General features: G+C 41.1%; 1 long non-coding RNA gene across 1 annotated transcript in view; it reads right to left on the bottom strand.

Moving 5' to 3' along the window:
* Positions 1-13,875, bottom strand: part of LOC146856975 (uncharacterized) — a 92,356-nt gene extending 78,481 nt beyond the window's left edge. Inside the window, exons 1-2 of the long non-coding RNA XR_014979838.1 lie at positions 13,727-13,875; positions 9,157-9,220 (exon numbers count right to left, since the gene is read on the bottom strand). This is a non-coding gene — a long non-coding RNA (uncharacterized LOC146856975). The remainder of the gene's footprint in view (positions 1-9,156; positions 9,221-13,726) is intronic.
* Between the last annotated feature and the right edge of the window lie 2,836 nt (positions 13,876-16,711).

The raw sequence follows: 16,711 nt of genomic DNA, 5'->3' as shown, positions 1-16,711 counted from the left end.
CAGATTCTTCTTTAGCACCACAGACAGGACAGGTACCTATACTTGCACCGGACCACCCGCTAGTTAGAGCCCTAAGTGGAAGGGAGCCTGCTCTAAGTTGGAAATAGAGTTTCCTGTCTCTTGGTAAGGTAATCAAATCCCAATAAGGTTCGAAAAATGGGGTTACCTTTGCCTCTAAGAATTGGCTGGTCATCGTATGAGAAATAGAATCGCTCCACACCCTGTGGTTGACCCGCTCCCAGTAGAGCTTTTTCAAAAGCTTCTTAGCGGGAAACCCAGCAGCAACTGGGTCGTTCCATAGGCCTTCCAGTCCCAGGTCTAGCAAGGTTTCTCGAAGGTTCCTAAGCCACCCAATCTTGTGGAACTCGTCGGCCTGCATTACATCCATAATGCCCATTGCATAAGGCCTGAGCTCTGGTGTAACCCATAATCTCCTCCAGTATAAGACCGGGCGAAGTTTAGCCAAATCCTTAATGGCCTTTCTACCTAGGTCATAACGTAGTGGGACCAGAGGCATGCTTTGTGGAAGACCGGTTATACAACGAAAAATTTTATTTTCGACAACTGTTAGGGATGATAATGCATCGAAACCCCAAAGCTCGGCCCCGTACAACACTGCGCCAAGGGCTTTTGCCTCGTATACTTGAAGCACGGGTTTTATCGGCTTAGTGAGGGATTTTTTGTGCTCATTAACCAATGTTCCCGTGATCTGGGTAAGTTTCAGCGTAGACAGTTCCAAGTGTCTATTCCACTTATTATTTTGGGTATTTTGAAGGCCAGTGCTACAGCCCAGAGATTAAACCTTGCTGAGACACTGAAAAATGTTAAGAACAGAAACAAGGATAAGAGAATGCCTGTAAGATTGATTACTAACAATATTCACATAAAATATACAATATTTTGAGGAGACATTGGTGTTTACTTAAAACTGACAAGTCTCTACAGCCCTTTTGTTATATCTAAGATTTTTACCTTCCATCTTACCTGTTTCTCTGCCTCTGCTGCTCAGCCAGTGAGAGTAGAATAGTGGCGTGGATGGTGATGTCACTGGAATGTTAGGATTGCTGTGAGGTGGAGTGGCAGTTGGATCTTGGGCAGAGAGGCTGCTCCTGGTGGGTCCTTTTCTACATATTTGCTGGAAAACCTACTTAACATCTAAGAACAATAAACTTAAATCATCTGTAACTGAACCACGTCTACTGGAACTCCTTCCTACGATACAACATAAATTGGCGATGGGTTGGTTCCAAACTACACGTAAAGACTTACTTCAATCTTGGATGTTTTGCTTTCTTGTTGGGTGTTTCTACCCATTGCTTGCTTTCTGTTGGGTGTAAGTCACCTGTTTTTTGATTCAGGTTTGGTGTAAGCCACCCTCTGCTGGATTTCTTTTTGGGTGTAAATCACCCGTTGCTTAATTATGATTGCTTGCTTTTTGGGTGTTAGTCACCCCGTGCTTACTTTCTGGTTGGGGGTATTTCACCCTGTGCTTGCTTTCTGGTTTGGTGTATTCTCATCCTGTTGGGTGTAATTCACCCCTTGCTTGCTTTCTGTTGGGTGCTAGTCACCTGTTGCTTACTTTTGGTTGGTTGTAGTCTTTGTCCTTTCTCCTACTGTTTGCTGTGTTCCGTGTTACCCATTTTCTTCGCCAGTCGGGCCAGCTGGTGTGGTTGTGGAGGTAACTTTTTTCACTCTTTCTTTGTTTGTTTTCGTGGTATACTTCTTTCTTATTTATGTATGTCTCTTTCTCCTTTTGCCTTGCGTTTTTGGACAGTTTCCTTCCATTTGAAATTTATTTCAGTTTTTGCTCTGCTAAGGAAGGAGATGTGTGTGTTTTCTAGTATACGCTATCTTCTACTCTACTTTCGTGTTTTACTTATTGCAATGCTGTTTACATTTTTTGTATTTTAGCATGTTTTGGCATAATTACTGTGCTATTACTATTCTTCTTCTTCTTGCAAGTTTCTTTGGTATTACTGTGATGTTTCTACTTATTTTCGCTTCTGCTTTGTGCATTTTATAGAGGGGGAAGGTGTGTTATATCTAAGGTTTTTATCTTACATCTTCCCTGTTTCTCTGCCTATGCTGCTCAGGCAGTGATAGTAGAATGTTGGTGTGTATAGTGATGTCACTGGAAAATTAGGATTGCTGTGATGTGGAATGTCAGTTGGATCTTGGACTGAGCAGCAGAGAGGCTGCTCCTGGTAGGGTATTTTCTACATCTTTACTGGAAAACTTACTTAACATCTAAGAACAATAAACTTATATCATCTGTAACCTACCACGCCTACTGGAACTCCTTCCTATGATACAACACTTTTGTGACAGACCACCTCAATATTACGTATTGTAAAGGTAGGACACTGCACAACATAGTCAGCCCAAGCTAATCTACACAACAAATACATGAAACCTAGTTACACAAGAAAGCAACAGGCTCATACAAATGTGGACACTGCAGTATATGTAGACTGGCAGTAAGTGTAATTATGAGGTTCAATTATACCAGCTCACATGAGTATGTGATTGGTGCACATATTGACTGTAACACTAAATTTGTTGTCTATGTACTCGTCTATAAATGTGAATGAATGTTTAATGGGAGTACAACTAGACCATTGAGAGAATACGTATCTGAGCACTTCAGGAAACAGGTACCTAATTGCAATACATGCTAAAGATTGTGATGCTCAAGATACACATTTGAGATTTAGGTTTCATGGTGTTGAATCTGTGCCAAGTGACATCAGAGGGGGCAATTGTGAATTGAGGTTACGCCAGTGTGAAACTCTTTGAATCATGGAACTATGTGCCCTGGAAAAGGGTCTGAACATAGACCACGGAATGTAATATTTTCTGGGAACCTAGAATGCATGTGTTTAACTGAACTCAAGGAGAAGGTGGATAGAATTGGATTTTTCCTCAAATTTTCCCTGCACCTCTTATCCTTATCCTTTTCCTTCTCTTCCTTGTCTTATGGATACAAAATAGGAACTATTATGGAGAGAGGTTGTGAGATGAATTAAGAGATGAACAGAATATGACGGTTAAGAATAGGTGGTTCCTGCATCTTAATCATGTCTGGATTGATCTGGATTATTTGGGAGGTTTACGTGAATTGCAGTTACCTCATGTGGCGGATATGCCTGAAATAGTGTCTTAATTTCCAACATTTGGTTCTGTTGACCAGGATTGCTACTTATTTGCATACAATCATATTGCCTAAGCATACTGGTTGCTTTGTTTCTGACCGTCGTTTCGATGGAGTAACCTACTAACTGAGGCTAAATGTTAGAAATTGAACCCTATACTATAGATTTTGTAGAATTATTTGGATTGAAAAGTGACTTTTCCTTGAAAATAAACTTGCCAGCAGTTGATAAACTCGTAGTAACTATATTGTTAGAAATAAATGCTACACCACAGGTTTAACTGGTATTATTAGGATGCAAGAGAGACTTTACCTAGAAAATGTACTTGTCAGCAGTTGATGAACTTGTAGTAGCTGTATTGTTTACAATGAATGAAACATATGGAATAGTGGCTTTTGAACACTAACAGTTATGTGAGATGTGTATTTTTATGCTACTAGATGATTAAACAGGGCATTATTATTGAGACACAATGTAAATATGGTATATTCAAGATAGCCGCAATGCTGGCAATGTGATCCTCAGACGGAAGTTGTAATATGGAACATGATAAAGCGCGTTGCGGTGCTATCACTATTTTTGGAGTACTTATATAACAAAATATTTGCTTAATTTAAATTTGATCGGATTAGTCACAACATTTAGGAAATATGTGGCATGAGGTGTGTTTTGTGTGCTACATACCAGCCGCCATGTTGGTAAATTCACTTTTGATATGCATTTGAATAAAATAAATGATTCCCCTGGATGCTACATTTTGAGTATACATATGGCTAAGAGGAATATTTAGTAGAACATGAGTATGTGACACACTGGGGGAGATTGTATTCTATATTCAATTGTGCAGTCCGTTATCAACTTCTTTGTCACAGAGAGAGGTATAAATACCTTTAACAAGATGGCGCGAGAGTAACACGCCTGAAGATGCATGCCGAGGAGTACACTCCTACTTTTGAGGTTTCACTACAGGTAAGGTGCTGCGGGACCAACTATTTAGGATTGTTTGGTTATGTATTTTTTGGAGTGTGTAGATTGCCCCTGAGTGGGTGCATTTTGAGGATACATCATTGGATACACAAAAACACATATATTGGGTGCCGTATTGTAGTGTGGTAACGTGTGGGAATTGGATGAAAAATATATAGGTGCGCACCTAATATGAATTTCTGATTCCCTGAGTCCATGGGCAGAAAACACTGAGGGCGGAATAAGTGATTTTGTGTTTGGAATATATAAAGTTTACACTTTAAACGAGGGATATGGTTTGCATATAGACTGATGCTCACTTTAGGCACTTAAGGATAGGGAAGATTAGTTTGCTCTGGGATTCTATATAGGTGACCACAAACTTGAATTGAAAGATTTATTAAAGGTGTTAAAGGGCAGCAATGTAACACTGCGGGTGTTTGGTGGCACTATGGTGAGGTTCGGTAACTGCAAGCATGACTAATTAAAATGAAACTTTTTGCATGAGGTAAGGTCTTTGCTTTGGTTTTTACCTGTTATCACTATCACATGTATGTAAAAAAAGCTCTTACACTTTGCTTCTGGCTTCTGTCTAACCAGGGACACTAGTTCTAAATGTATGGTTGACTTTTAACTAGACATGGATTGTTTTGTGTACTTTGCATATTGACATGGGTTTGTGAATCACCCATGGTGAAAAAGCCTGGACTTTTGTTACATGATCATATGTTTACATGATTGTTAATTTGGAGACGGTTTGTCTTCATTATTGGAAGTGACTGTGCCTGCTTCTCATCCTTGGAGCACCTAAGAGTACTGATAAGTGGATACACATGGTTTACTCATTCAACAACCCTGCCACAAGTTTCTTTTACATACATACACAAAGGAACCTGACACTAGTCTTTTGTCCCCCCAGACTTTTTGGAGCCGTGGCAGGGGAATGGAAGAAAATTCCAGAACCAGTTGTGGGGGAAGCCAGGATGTCTCCCCACTTCAAAAGCTGTCACTAGGTATAAATATTAAACCCTCAGAACACCTCTTCAGCAAACGTCTGGAACTGTGGAGGGCTTCAGAAAGATTTCTTGGACCTCCAGAAGCATGCCCTGCTCCTTGAGTAATGCCTTGTTCTCCAAAGGACTGTCCTGTTGAAACCAGAGGACTTTCCTGCTGTGTGAGCTTGCCTTATTCCCCCAGAGGACAGCCCTACTGCTCCTTGCTGCTTGAACCCAGGACTCCCAGAGTGACTCCAAGGGCTAGTTGGCTGGTTTCCTGTGTAAGCTACAGGTACATAACAAGCCCCAGAGACATGTTCCACATATGCCTAGCTGACACAACCAAACTGGGACTGCCTGTGCCCTGCTGCTGGCCTCTGATGCATGAGTCCTGTTCCCCAAGAGGTGACCCCTGGTTCCTGGACCCTTGACTGGCATCTTCCTTGAACAACTGAGAATTCCCTCAAAGCCCATGCAATGCAACCCCACTCAATGCAGGACATTGCATTGCAGCACCTCACAGCTCCTGATTGGTGGCCTCATTGAATCCAATGCAACATGATGCAATTTAAAGCAGAACCTGATCGAAAGCCTCATCAGAACTGATGGAGCGTGACGTAACTTGATGCAGTGTGATGCAGGACATCACACTTTAGCCCAAGTACAACCAGGTATACTTTCCAGTGGGCCAAACTCAATCTAGTACCAAGCCCATGCTCCATTGCAGCCAGGCTGAACATGTGAGTTTGTCCTGGTCTGGCATGACCATATAACTACAGTTGGTGCTTTGTGCTTTTTGGCAGTATTTTTTACTTAAGGCTTTGAAATTACATAACTCCAGTGGTTCTGATTGGATTAAATTAATTTTGGTGTTATCTTTTTTATTAACAGTTGTCGCTATGTTTTATATTGGTGTGGTATGTTTCTTGTGTTGTTTTTTCAGTTATCTACTGTTTCTGTGCTGCATCAATACTTAACACTGTGCCTATAAGTTAAGCATAACTGCTTTTGTGCCAAGGTACCAGAGAGTTAAGCCCTGGTTAATTTATAGACTTTTAAGGTTGTCTCTGGCAAGGATTGTGGTTGCTGTTTGAAACATTTCTTACCCCTCAACGATAACCTATTCTCTAACAATAACACACACTTAACAAATTAATTGCTGTCAAGTACTATAAAAGATGGGAGAACAGTCATTTTGAACGTAGAAAACTAAAGTGAAAGCCAGAACAAATAGGAGGCTTATTTCCCTTTTATTACATGCATGTTTCAGTGACAGTAGTGATAAGGTGATTGATTGTATCTAAAAAACAAAATAGGGTAGAAAATATTTGCAAAATATAAAATTATAAATCAAAGTTGGGGCTAACGTATTGTTTGACAAAAATCTGAAAATGCCAAGCTAAAAAAGTGAAATACTTTTTTATCACTTACATAATTATTTTTTTAATTATTAATTGACAAGGTCCAGTAACAGGTAAATCCAAAATATTTATTTGGTATATATATATAGAGAGACACAGCACGTCGTTATACCAGGAAATCCAACTGCAACTGACCGCCTGGAACATGGAATCCCAGTTGTACGACGTAGGTACAGCGTTCCATGTTCCAGTCAGGAAAACAACAAGAACGTAAACAAAGTAGAATGTAACACATCCCACCCTCGTCGCCAAATTGTTGAAATGATGAGTTCCAGTAACAGGTAAATCCAAAATATTTATTTGGTACATATATATATATGGAGATATATTCTTGAAGCCTAGAAGAAAGCCTAGCAACTCTAGCACATTTACACCTTTCACATTGTTGAAATGATGAGGTCCAGTAACAGGTAAATCCAAAATATTTATTTGGTATATATATATAGAGAGACACAGCACGTCTTAATACCAGGAAATCCAACTGCAACTGCCCGCCTGGAACATGGAATCCCAGTTGTACAACGCAGGTACAGCGTTCCATGTTCCAGTCAGGAAAACAACAAGAACGTAAACAAAGTAGAATGTAACAACAACTATTGACATTTTGTAATTCGACAAAAGATTTCCTCTTTAGTTCTAAGCTCATTCTAAAACCTTTTCCCTCCTACACATTGTTGTGTGTCAGCCAGTATGTAGGTGGTAGAATTATTGACTGTATCTTGGGGAGCCTTGTTCCACAAATCTTTGTTGCAAATTACCTGAGTTGAGCTCTTGAGAACTGCGGGACTGACGGGTGCCCAAGGCCTGCCTTGCCTGACTCCACTGACGCTGCCGCGGTCCGAGTCAGCAGTGCGCGGCGAGTGGAGCCTGCGGACTACCATCCCCACAATCCCTGGCTGTGGAGCCCACCCCCAACCGATCAGACTTCCGCGCCGGAGGTGCTAAAAGACAACGAGCTCCCTCGGTGGAGGGGGAGCCTTGTTCCACAAATCTTTGTTGCAAATTACCTGAGTTGAGCTCTTGAGAACTGCGGGACTGGCGGGTGCCCAGGGCCTGCCTTGCCTGACTCCACTGACGCTGCCGCGGTCCGAGTCAGCAGTGCGCGGCGAGTGGAGCCTGCGGACTACCATCTCCACAATCCCTGGCTGTGGAGCCCGCCCCCAACCAATCAGACTTCCGCGCCGGAGGCGCTAAAAGACAACGAGCTCCCTCGGTGGAGCGGGAGCCTTGTTCCACAAATCTTTGTTGCAAATTACCTGAGTTGAGCTCTTGAGAGCTGCGGGACTGGCGGGTGCCCAGGGCCTGCCTTGCCTGACTCCACTGACGCTGCCGCAGTCCGAGTCAGCAGTGCGCGGCGAGTGGAGCCTGCGGACTACCATCCCCACAATCCCTGGCTGTGGAGCCCTCCCCCAACCGATCAGACTTCCGCGCCGGAGGCGCTAAAAGACAACAAGCTTCCTCCGCGTTGCGGGACGCGCGCGGGACGTGCCAGCCGAAGCCCGGGCAAAGGGCGGGCCGTCTACGGCCGTCCAAGGCCGACAGAGGCTGGGCTGGGCCACCCCCCCTTGATTGTTGGCTGTCGAGAACTTAGTAAGCCTATTCTGTGTTGCACCAGTTGATTGTTGATTTATTGCTCGCACTGTATTCTTTTGCAGGCTGATATTGCTCCACCTTTATTGCCACACCATAACTACCTGTTCTAGCAAAACTAGGAAATCTTTAGTGGGGGGCTCAGTCAGGGGGACATTAGATCATTTTATTACCAGGGCTGCCACTGTTCTAGAGCAGGAGATAGCCATAACAGAGCGCCGCCTGTCTCTGGACCCTTTGTATTACAAACGCTCGTCCCTAGGCCATATTCAGAACGCACTTTCACCGACGATTCCTAATATTGGCACGGACCCTGCATTTGACGTGGAGCCTACTTTGCAGTTACATGATGTAACAGACACATTGGTTGCACCTAAGGCCATTATTACGCAAACTTCAAATATACAACTTATAACGAATATTTCAACCGAGGACCTGACTCCAATAAAAACTACTAGAAAGAATAAGAAAAAGGCTGCTAGAAGTAAACCCATTGTCCCTAAATCTTCAGTAAAGAAAATATCTCAAAAAAAAAAGGGGAGGAAAAATTTTCACCCTGAGCTTCCCAAACCCACCCTTCAAACCCAGCTGATTCCAATACCTGTAGAATCCTCGCAAGACTGCACTCAGATACCTATGTCTCATCCTCTTAATTTATTACATGACATAGAGCACCTAGTAAAATCATTACTTCTTCCCTTGGTGGAGAGGATTAAAAATATTGCAGTACAGCTATCGTCCTTGGAATCTTCAATTGCCTTACTTACTGTATCTAACAGGGATTTGAACACCTGTTTATTAAATATTCCTATTCTTTCTCCCAACACTGGGCCTCCTCCACTTGATCAAAGAGTTAGTCAGCCAATTCTATCGACCAGAAAGGCGAACATACCCGCTGCTACACCTATACTGGAAGACAGTGCTCCCGGCGAAAAATACAGTAGACCTACTCAAACACATAAATCCGTTGAGCCTTATTGTGATAATGTCATTACGCAGCAACCCCCGAATAGCAGGGAGGGAATGACTCACCATATCGATCTGCCTCCAGCAGCAGATCCATATGTGGTGATACTCACAGGTGTCCCGGAACTGGCTATGGATAAAGTAGAGAGATATACAGAACTTAAAAACAAGGTAGTACACTGGTTGAGTAAAAATAGGCCACTTCCTAACGATATAAATGGCAAAATACTACATGTGAGAAGACTAGGATGGGTGGGCCTGAGACCAAAGGATATCCAGGGAGACGTGATTATTGTAAACTTCAGAGATCGCAGGGTATTGCATCATATTGCAGATTGGTATACCCTGAACAGTGGTGTAGGCATTACGACACACGGCCTAAGCTATTTTTACCCCCGTTCTCTCTTGTTAACTCCACCGAAATTACATCTATTACCTGCGGTTAATACAGAAGCTCACCATTTTCCCCTTCCAATCTCAAATAGATATGCTATCCTCTCTAGTCTGGACGATCTAGATTGACCCTTAAATCCTGAGTGTGAGATTGGCAATGCTGTCATAGTGAGTCCTTTCCAAACCACCTCAGATTCTAACCCTTTTAACCATAAGATCAATTCTATGAACCCTGGTAAACTCGAGACAAAGTCAATTAATATCACTGATTTCCACTCTTTAAACTTTGAGCATAACTCATTAACTGACAGTTCAACATCTAACTCTTTTCCGATCCACCATCTGATGAGTGACACTTCACGTCCATTAACTCCTTGTCTGTTACAGGAAACTATTGAGTTCCCGAAGGACGCCACGAATGGTAACACTGACAATAAAAATACTCCATCGGGAGACGGTCTATTGTCTTGGAACGTGGCAGGTCTCCTTGACAAATTGACAAACCCCCTATGGGTTCAAATTGTTTCCACCCATAGTATTATTTGTTTACAGGAAACTTGGAATACCAATGAACTCCATCTCTTGGGATATAAGACCTTACATACCCCAGCCCTTCCTAGTTTACATGGCAGAAATAAGGGCGGCCTTGTGACATATATATCTGTAGAATTTGGTTTACTACCCACAAATTTTATGGGGACTGAAAATTACCAGATTATTTCCTTAATAGGTGACCGCTTTAAAAACATTACCCTGGTTAATTTCTATAATAACATCTCCAGCTCTCGTTATTAACTGGTCCTTAACGGCTTAAAGGCCGACTTAATAAAAATCGAGACCCACCTTAAAACTGATATGCTGCTTATTTGGATGGGGGACTTCAATTGCTCATTATGTTCATTGAGTAATAGAGGTACCTGTGGCTTGGATTCTAGTAGTAGTGATACCTCTCCCCATTTCTCGCACACTAAACTAGGAGACCTTTTAAATGGCCTAACATCCCACTTCAACTTATCTTATATGAATGAGTTGTGTTCTCCACCAAAGTGCTTCAAACCAACCTATAATGGGAGAGGTTGCCACTCTATAATTGATTATACCTTGCTATCCTCCAGGTACTCAGAGATCATATTAAACTGGGAGACCCTTGATTGTGTTATTAGCGATCACTACCCAATAGCGGCGACTTTAAATTTAACCTCACCTATTAATGTTGACGTAAGGGTGAACCCGTCCCATACCCCGCCACTTAACCTGGGAACTACCACGGGGCTCTACTTAAAATGGGATAAAGTAGTCCCCCCTGTTTTCCTCAACTCTTTGGTTAATAATACATTTGAGCACATACAGATATGTCTGTCCACTATAGAAAGCCCCCAGGCAATTAGACACTCTTTCTCCGTCATTTCATCGGAGATTAAAAAATTACTTTCACGAGCTCCAAGGAAAATCTCACAAGGTAGCTCAGGCTGGTTTAATAGGACCTGCTCAAAAGCCCTGAAACATTTAAAAATTACTTTAAAAACTAACCCAAGAAATCAATCAGAAATACGGCAGGCCAGACAAAATTATCGTGCAGCCCGCCAGACCAGAAAAAATCAGCTGAAAGCAGAGGCCTGGTTAACTTTACAGGAAGCTTCGAGCAATAGGGACAATACTGCCTTCTGGAAAGCAGTAAATTCACCTTTTTTCCAGTGTACCCAGTCAACAATAATCGATATGGCTATAACCGCTGAAACCTGGGTTAACCATTTTGGCACCTTATACGATTTATCAGATCCCAGAGCGCACGTGGGCACTTTGGATACTTATTCTAACTCTCACAAAGAGCTGAACGTTTCTAGTCTTTTTCCTTTGGATCTTACTTTCGATTGTGTCGAGGTACTTGTGGCACTGACAGAAAGCCCTTCTGGGAAGGCTCCTGGTCCTGACTGTGTACCAATTGATGTTTTTAAATCACAGTTGGACTTGTGGGCTCCCTTGCTCACTAATGTCCTAAATTCTTTGAATACTATAGGTTTTATTGATACATAGCCTGAGGCGGTTGTAGTGCCGATTTTCAAGAAAGGCGATAGGAATAATCCTTCTAATTATCGCCCTATTTCACTGCTTGATTCTTTAATGAAAGTCGCAGGGCGAATTATCTTAACCAGAATCCATGACTGGCTGGGCGAGCAAGACATAATTTCCAATTTACAATATGGCTTCAGACAGGGTAGAGGTACCATCGAGCAAGGCTTGAATCAGACCCTTATAATTGCCAAGTACACCCAGGCAAAAAAGGGGAAACTTTTTGTGACTTTTGTAGACCTTAGCTCCGCATTTGACTGCGTCGATCACGAGCTTCTTTGGGAATCCCTTGCTGAGATTTGCATAGAGCCCCCCATTCTTGCATTTATCAAAGAGCTCTACAGGGGAGCATCAGCACGTGTCAGATATGGTAGACGGGGAGAGTGTTCCGACAGGTTTTATATTAAGAGAGGTGTAAGGCAGGGATGCATTCTAGCCCCTCTGCTCTTTACCCTTTATATAAATTCTGTCGGCCATTACCTTAACAGAAACTATTACGATTACCCTACCATAAATGGGAAACCTATACCTATACTTCTTTACGCGGACGACGCAGCAATAATGTCACAGACCCGCATGGGGCTTCAAAGGGCAGTAAAAGAATTCACTGACTTTATGTCACAGAGAGGTTTAAAAATCAACGCCTCTAAAACATTTACCATGTCTTGTGGCCTAGGAATTGGAAAGAAACAATGTTCCATTTTCATAAATGGCAGCAAGTTGTAAAGCGTTGACAGGTTCCCTTACCTGGGCATTACTTTTGATAAGAAGGGCACCTGGCGGGCTGCCGCCCAAGCCAGAGGAGCTGCATTCTCCAAAGCCTTAGGCGCATTGACCAACTTCTCGAAAAAACTAGGGGGACGCCCGATCAACCCCCTATTACAGATCTATGGGGCCAAGTGTGTTTCGACTGGCACATATGGATCTGGGATCTGGGGAATCGAGCAGGCTGATCACATCCAGCGCTCAGAGAATTCATTTCTGCGCTATCTTTTGGCTACTCCTTGCGGCACTTCAACATATGCAATGCATAATGAACTTGGCCTGACGTACATCATGGACATTATAAAATCCTCTCCTATTATTTTATGGCACAAAGTCTGGACTACCCATGAAACACACTTCAAATGGTTGAACTATATAAGAAACCTGTCACTTGATATAGGGCATCCAGAATTTTTTACTGACCCCCCACTCTGAATAAAATACCTAGAGTCACATTAAAACGATTAGTCGCCACCCATCTGTCTAATCGACGCTGGTCCTTTGAAAATCTAAGTGTACGGTTGTGGAGTATCAACATTCTACCATTATTGAAGGGATGCAGCAATATTTATCTTTAATCCCATCCCCTTTCATCCGTATGCTTGTGACTCGTTTCCGTACCGATACCTTTTTCAGACTGTTAACATTTCCCAACCAGAATTGTTGGTCCAGAAATTTGGAGAAATATCCATGCGATGGCCTGTCATCACAATCCAAAATTCACTGCATTTTATTTTGTAGGTTTTACCAACTGCCAAGGGTCACTTACTTGAGTCCACTGCTTAAATCATGGGGATTACGTTCCTGTAGGACAGCTTATCATAAATTGAAAACACTGGATAACCCATCAGCCATCGCTGTGGTTTCTTTTTATTTGAAAGTGATTGTGAGAATAAGGTTATCTATGCAGCCTTAGATGATAAAAGTTTTCATGTATATCATGTATTTGTTTTCCATAAATGAACTTGATGAGGGCTGCTATAATATCGAAATTATGTCTACCGCATTCTTTTCTTTTAAAGTTTTATGATATTTTTATGATATTTTAATCATGATCTTTATTGTACTTTTTATGATATTGTTTTTACATATCGAATAAAGAAAATTTGATTGATTGACTGTATCATCTCTCTTACCACCGTTCTTTAGTATCTTATTTATAAGTTTCTTATAACACCATAACACCATCAGTTTTACCTTCTATTATCCATCCCTAATCATTTCTAAACTTAAACCTACCCCAAATGAAACTTTTCTACAACCCACTTAACAATATGTATCACACATTCCCTGATACCATCTCTTACTGTAACTTAAATCGAAACCAAATCCTGGGTAGATTATGGGTACTTAAGCTGCAGACTGATGTGATTTTGAAAACACTTGCCCCTTTGGTGGTAGGGATTACCTGTCACAGCTTTTCCTTCTTCTCTCCTTAAGAGCACAACAGGACACTTCCATGGCAAGCCAGGGCACAGACAGACATGGGAATAGCAGGAAAATGTCCTGCCACAGGAGTATTGCATCAGGGCAGGAGAAAATCCCAGATTTTTCAGCAGTCTTCTACCGTTTGGAGAAGGAAGAGGAAAGAGCATGACCAGAAACAACATAACAATTGTTGTAGCGTGAAGCATGCATAAAATAAAATTTATTGTATTATTTTATATGCTTACTCTCCATACTTCTCTAACCGTACTAGCCCCTCTATGATTGGGCAGTCTGAAGCGTTTCTGTTACCACAGAGGCAATGATCCTCTGATGAATATTTCTCCGCCGATAGGTGGGGTGGAATTTAGGGCGACCAAATTCCTTGTTAGCTGCTGAATGAGGAACAGTAAGTCACAGCGAACCAACAAAGTAGAAATCAAATTAAGGTACACCACCCTTAAGACCATACTGTGGAAATAAAGAATGGCAACTGGAACACCTTTCTGAAGAAGTTAAGTCAAATGAGGATTATGCAAACCAAACGTTCTGCAATTGCAACACAGAACAAAAGAAGTAAAACCTGATGTTCGGATGAGGCTCGCTGACTCTCCTTACAACACATTTAAAACATCAGTACAGCAGCACGGTTTAAATGGCAGAACCAACAGTACTTAATAATAGTCTCAGACAAGATTTAGATTCATTTGATTCTTGTATTAAAGAATCAAAATTCATTAAAATGAGCAATTTCTTAAGGGCTTTAGTCAAGAATATCGCAGCTTGCATTAAGGCACCAAAGATTTCGGCAAATCTTTATTGAACGATCATTAATAGGATAAGGTTTGCAAAGTTACAAGGTCCCACTACACTTTAAGGCAAAATTATGGTTCAAATTTCTAATAGCTCAGGTACTACAGAAGGGGGAAAGTTCAGACTTAAGTCCAGTAGGGGCTAGTCCATTATGTCAGATCTAAAGATATGAAAGAATTTGGAGAAAATAAAGAAATGATTCAGCAAAGATGGTCTCAGTGCATCAGCTACCAATTGAAGCATTGACAAATGGTCCAGAGTAAAATATCAATCAGATTCTCAAGAAACAAAAATCAATGGCATTCGCTGCCCCTCCTTTGGGGTTGCTTCTTTATAGAGTTTTTAGCAATGTCCAGTGGCATGGCATCACACCACCTCGAAACACTATTACATGTCCATGTTTACATCATGTCACCTGCGATGATTTAAACATCAAGCTGGTTTCCCCATTCCAGTCATGAGGAACGAGAAATTTTGAGTCCTCACAAGCCTAACATTGTTAGAAAGGAAAAATATAAAGTTGTGACTAATAGCCATAGCTGAAACTCTATTCCCACAGAAATATTTTATTGTAAACATAGAAGAAAAATTCAGGAATGTCAAGGGTAACATGTTCGGAGCCAATAATTAACATTTTACTAGCAAATAACAATCTATTCTATTAAGTCAGGGTAAAAGTCAGCATTACAGAAAAAGCATTTTGAAATACCATTTAAGTTATTATCACATATTTAAATAAAATGAGTTCTAACTTTACTTCAAATATAATGAAATGTAATCAATTCAAACGAAGAATATATATTGTCACAAATATTATTACATGGAAATGGCTAACGTTAGAAATGCCCTACTACCAAAATTGACCAAAACATTCATATAAAAGCATGTTTCCTTATTTCCTCCTAGAAAATTCATTTTTAATAATTTGTAAACTACAGTTTCTAGTATCATATTGTAAATCTCAAACTTGTACTTCATTGCAACTCATTTTTGCATCAACTTTTTTAACTGGTGATTTCTCAACAAAGAACATGAAGAAACACTAGGTCACTTCGCTTAGCATCACAATTTTCATCAATATATGTTAATTGGCAATATATGCATTGAAGTCCATTATCAGAGCTCATTTCTATATACCATTGTTGTCTTATAAATTTGTTTTTCTTTCTCTTCACATTTTAAAAGCACACTTTTACAATGCTTCTACTATATTTGTCTCTGTGTCATGTGTCACTGTGTCTAACGTGTGCAATGGGTACTTTTGATCTTTCATGTCTTCTGTGTATCAACATGTTGTGAGTTATAATTTTTAGAATCATGCTGCACCACCATCATTCAACAACTCTTACCAGCCATCAAGAATAGACTGCAGCTGCTGCAGCAAGTGAGGTTCCAGATGTTCCAGCTGAAGAGCCAATATATCCTTTTCAATTAGGGGAAAATGCCAGCCCTGAGCCCTCAGATCTTGCTTCCAAATCCACTCCACCAATCCCTCCTCCATTAAAAGGTAATAGGGGTACCCTGGGAGAAATGTTCCTTCCCATTGAACTGAACTACCCAAGGAAGTACCAAAACATTGAAGACAAGATGCCACATTTTTTTTTAAATAAATCATCCTGAACCCAATTCATTTAATTCATGTGAGCAAGAAGTGGATTGCGTTAAACTCTACCTATCCTAGTGAGTAGTAGGTATCACTGCATGCTGTCAACTCAGGTAAAATTAAGTTGCTGTATAATACAAGTAGAATGGAACTTGGGCAGACAAGCAAAAGCTCCATCCACTATGTGTAATCTTGGACAAAGCAACCAGTGTATCGGAGATCGATCTATTAAGTAGGCACAGTGCATGAAAGAGGAATTTCTTTGCTGGCAGTGTAAATGAGTGATGAGTTCAGTAGGCTTATGTTTCAAATAAGTAGGTTTTCCAAAATAACACCATAAAACATGTTTTCTTTCAATGTGCTGAACCAGAAAAATGATTGCTTAGTTACACAAAAGGAGACAGAGTCAGTGTGAAATGAAAAAATAAAAACAGGATTGACAATAAATGAGGACGACTCCAAAGCAAAGAAGTTGCAAACCGACATTAAAAACGATAATGTAGCTAAATCCCTTAAATGTGCCACAGTACTCATTTTGCATTGCCACTCAAG

This window comes from Triturus cristatus, chromosome 3_2, assembly GCF_964204655.1.
Source record: "Triturus cristatus chromosome 3_2, aTriCri1.1, whole genome shotgun sequence".
Classification (NCBI taxonomy): Eukaryota; Metazoa; Chordata; class Amphibia; order Caudata; family Salamandridae; genus Triturus; species Triturus cristatus.
This window is presented reverse-complemented; position numbering and strand designations above follow the sequence as displayed.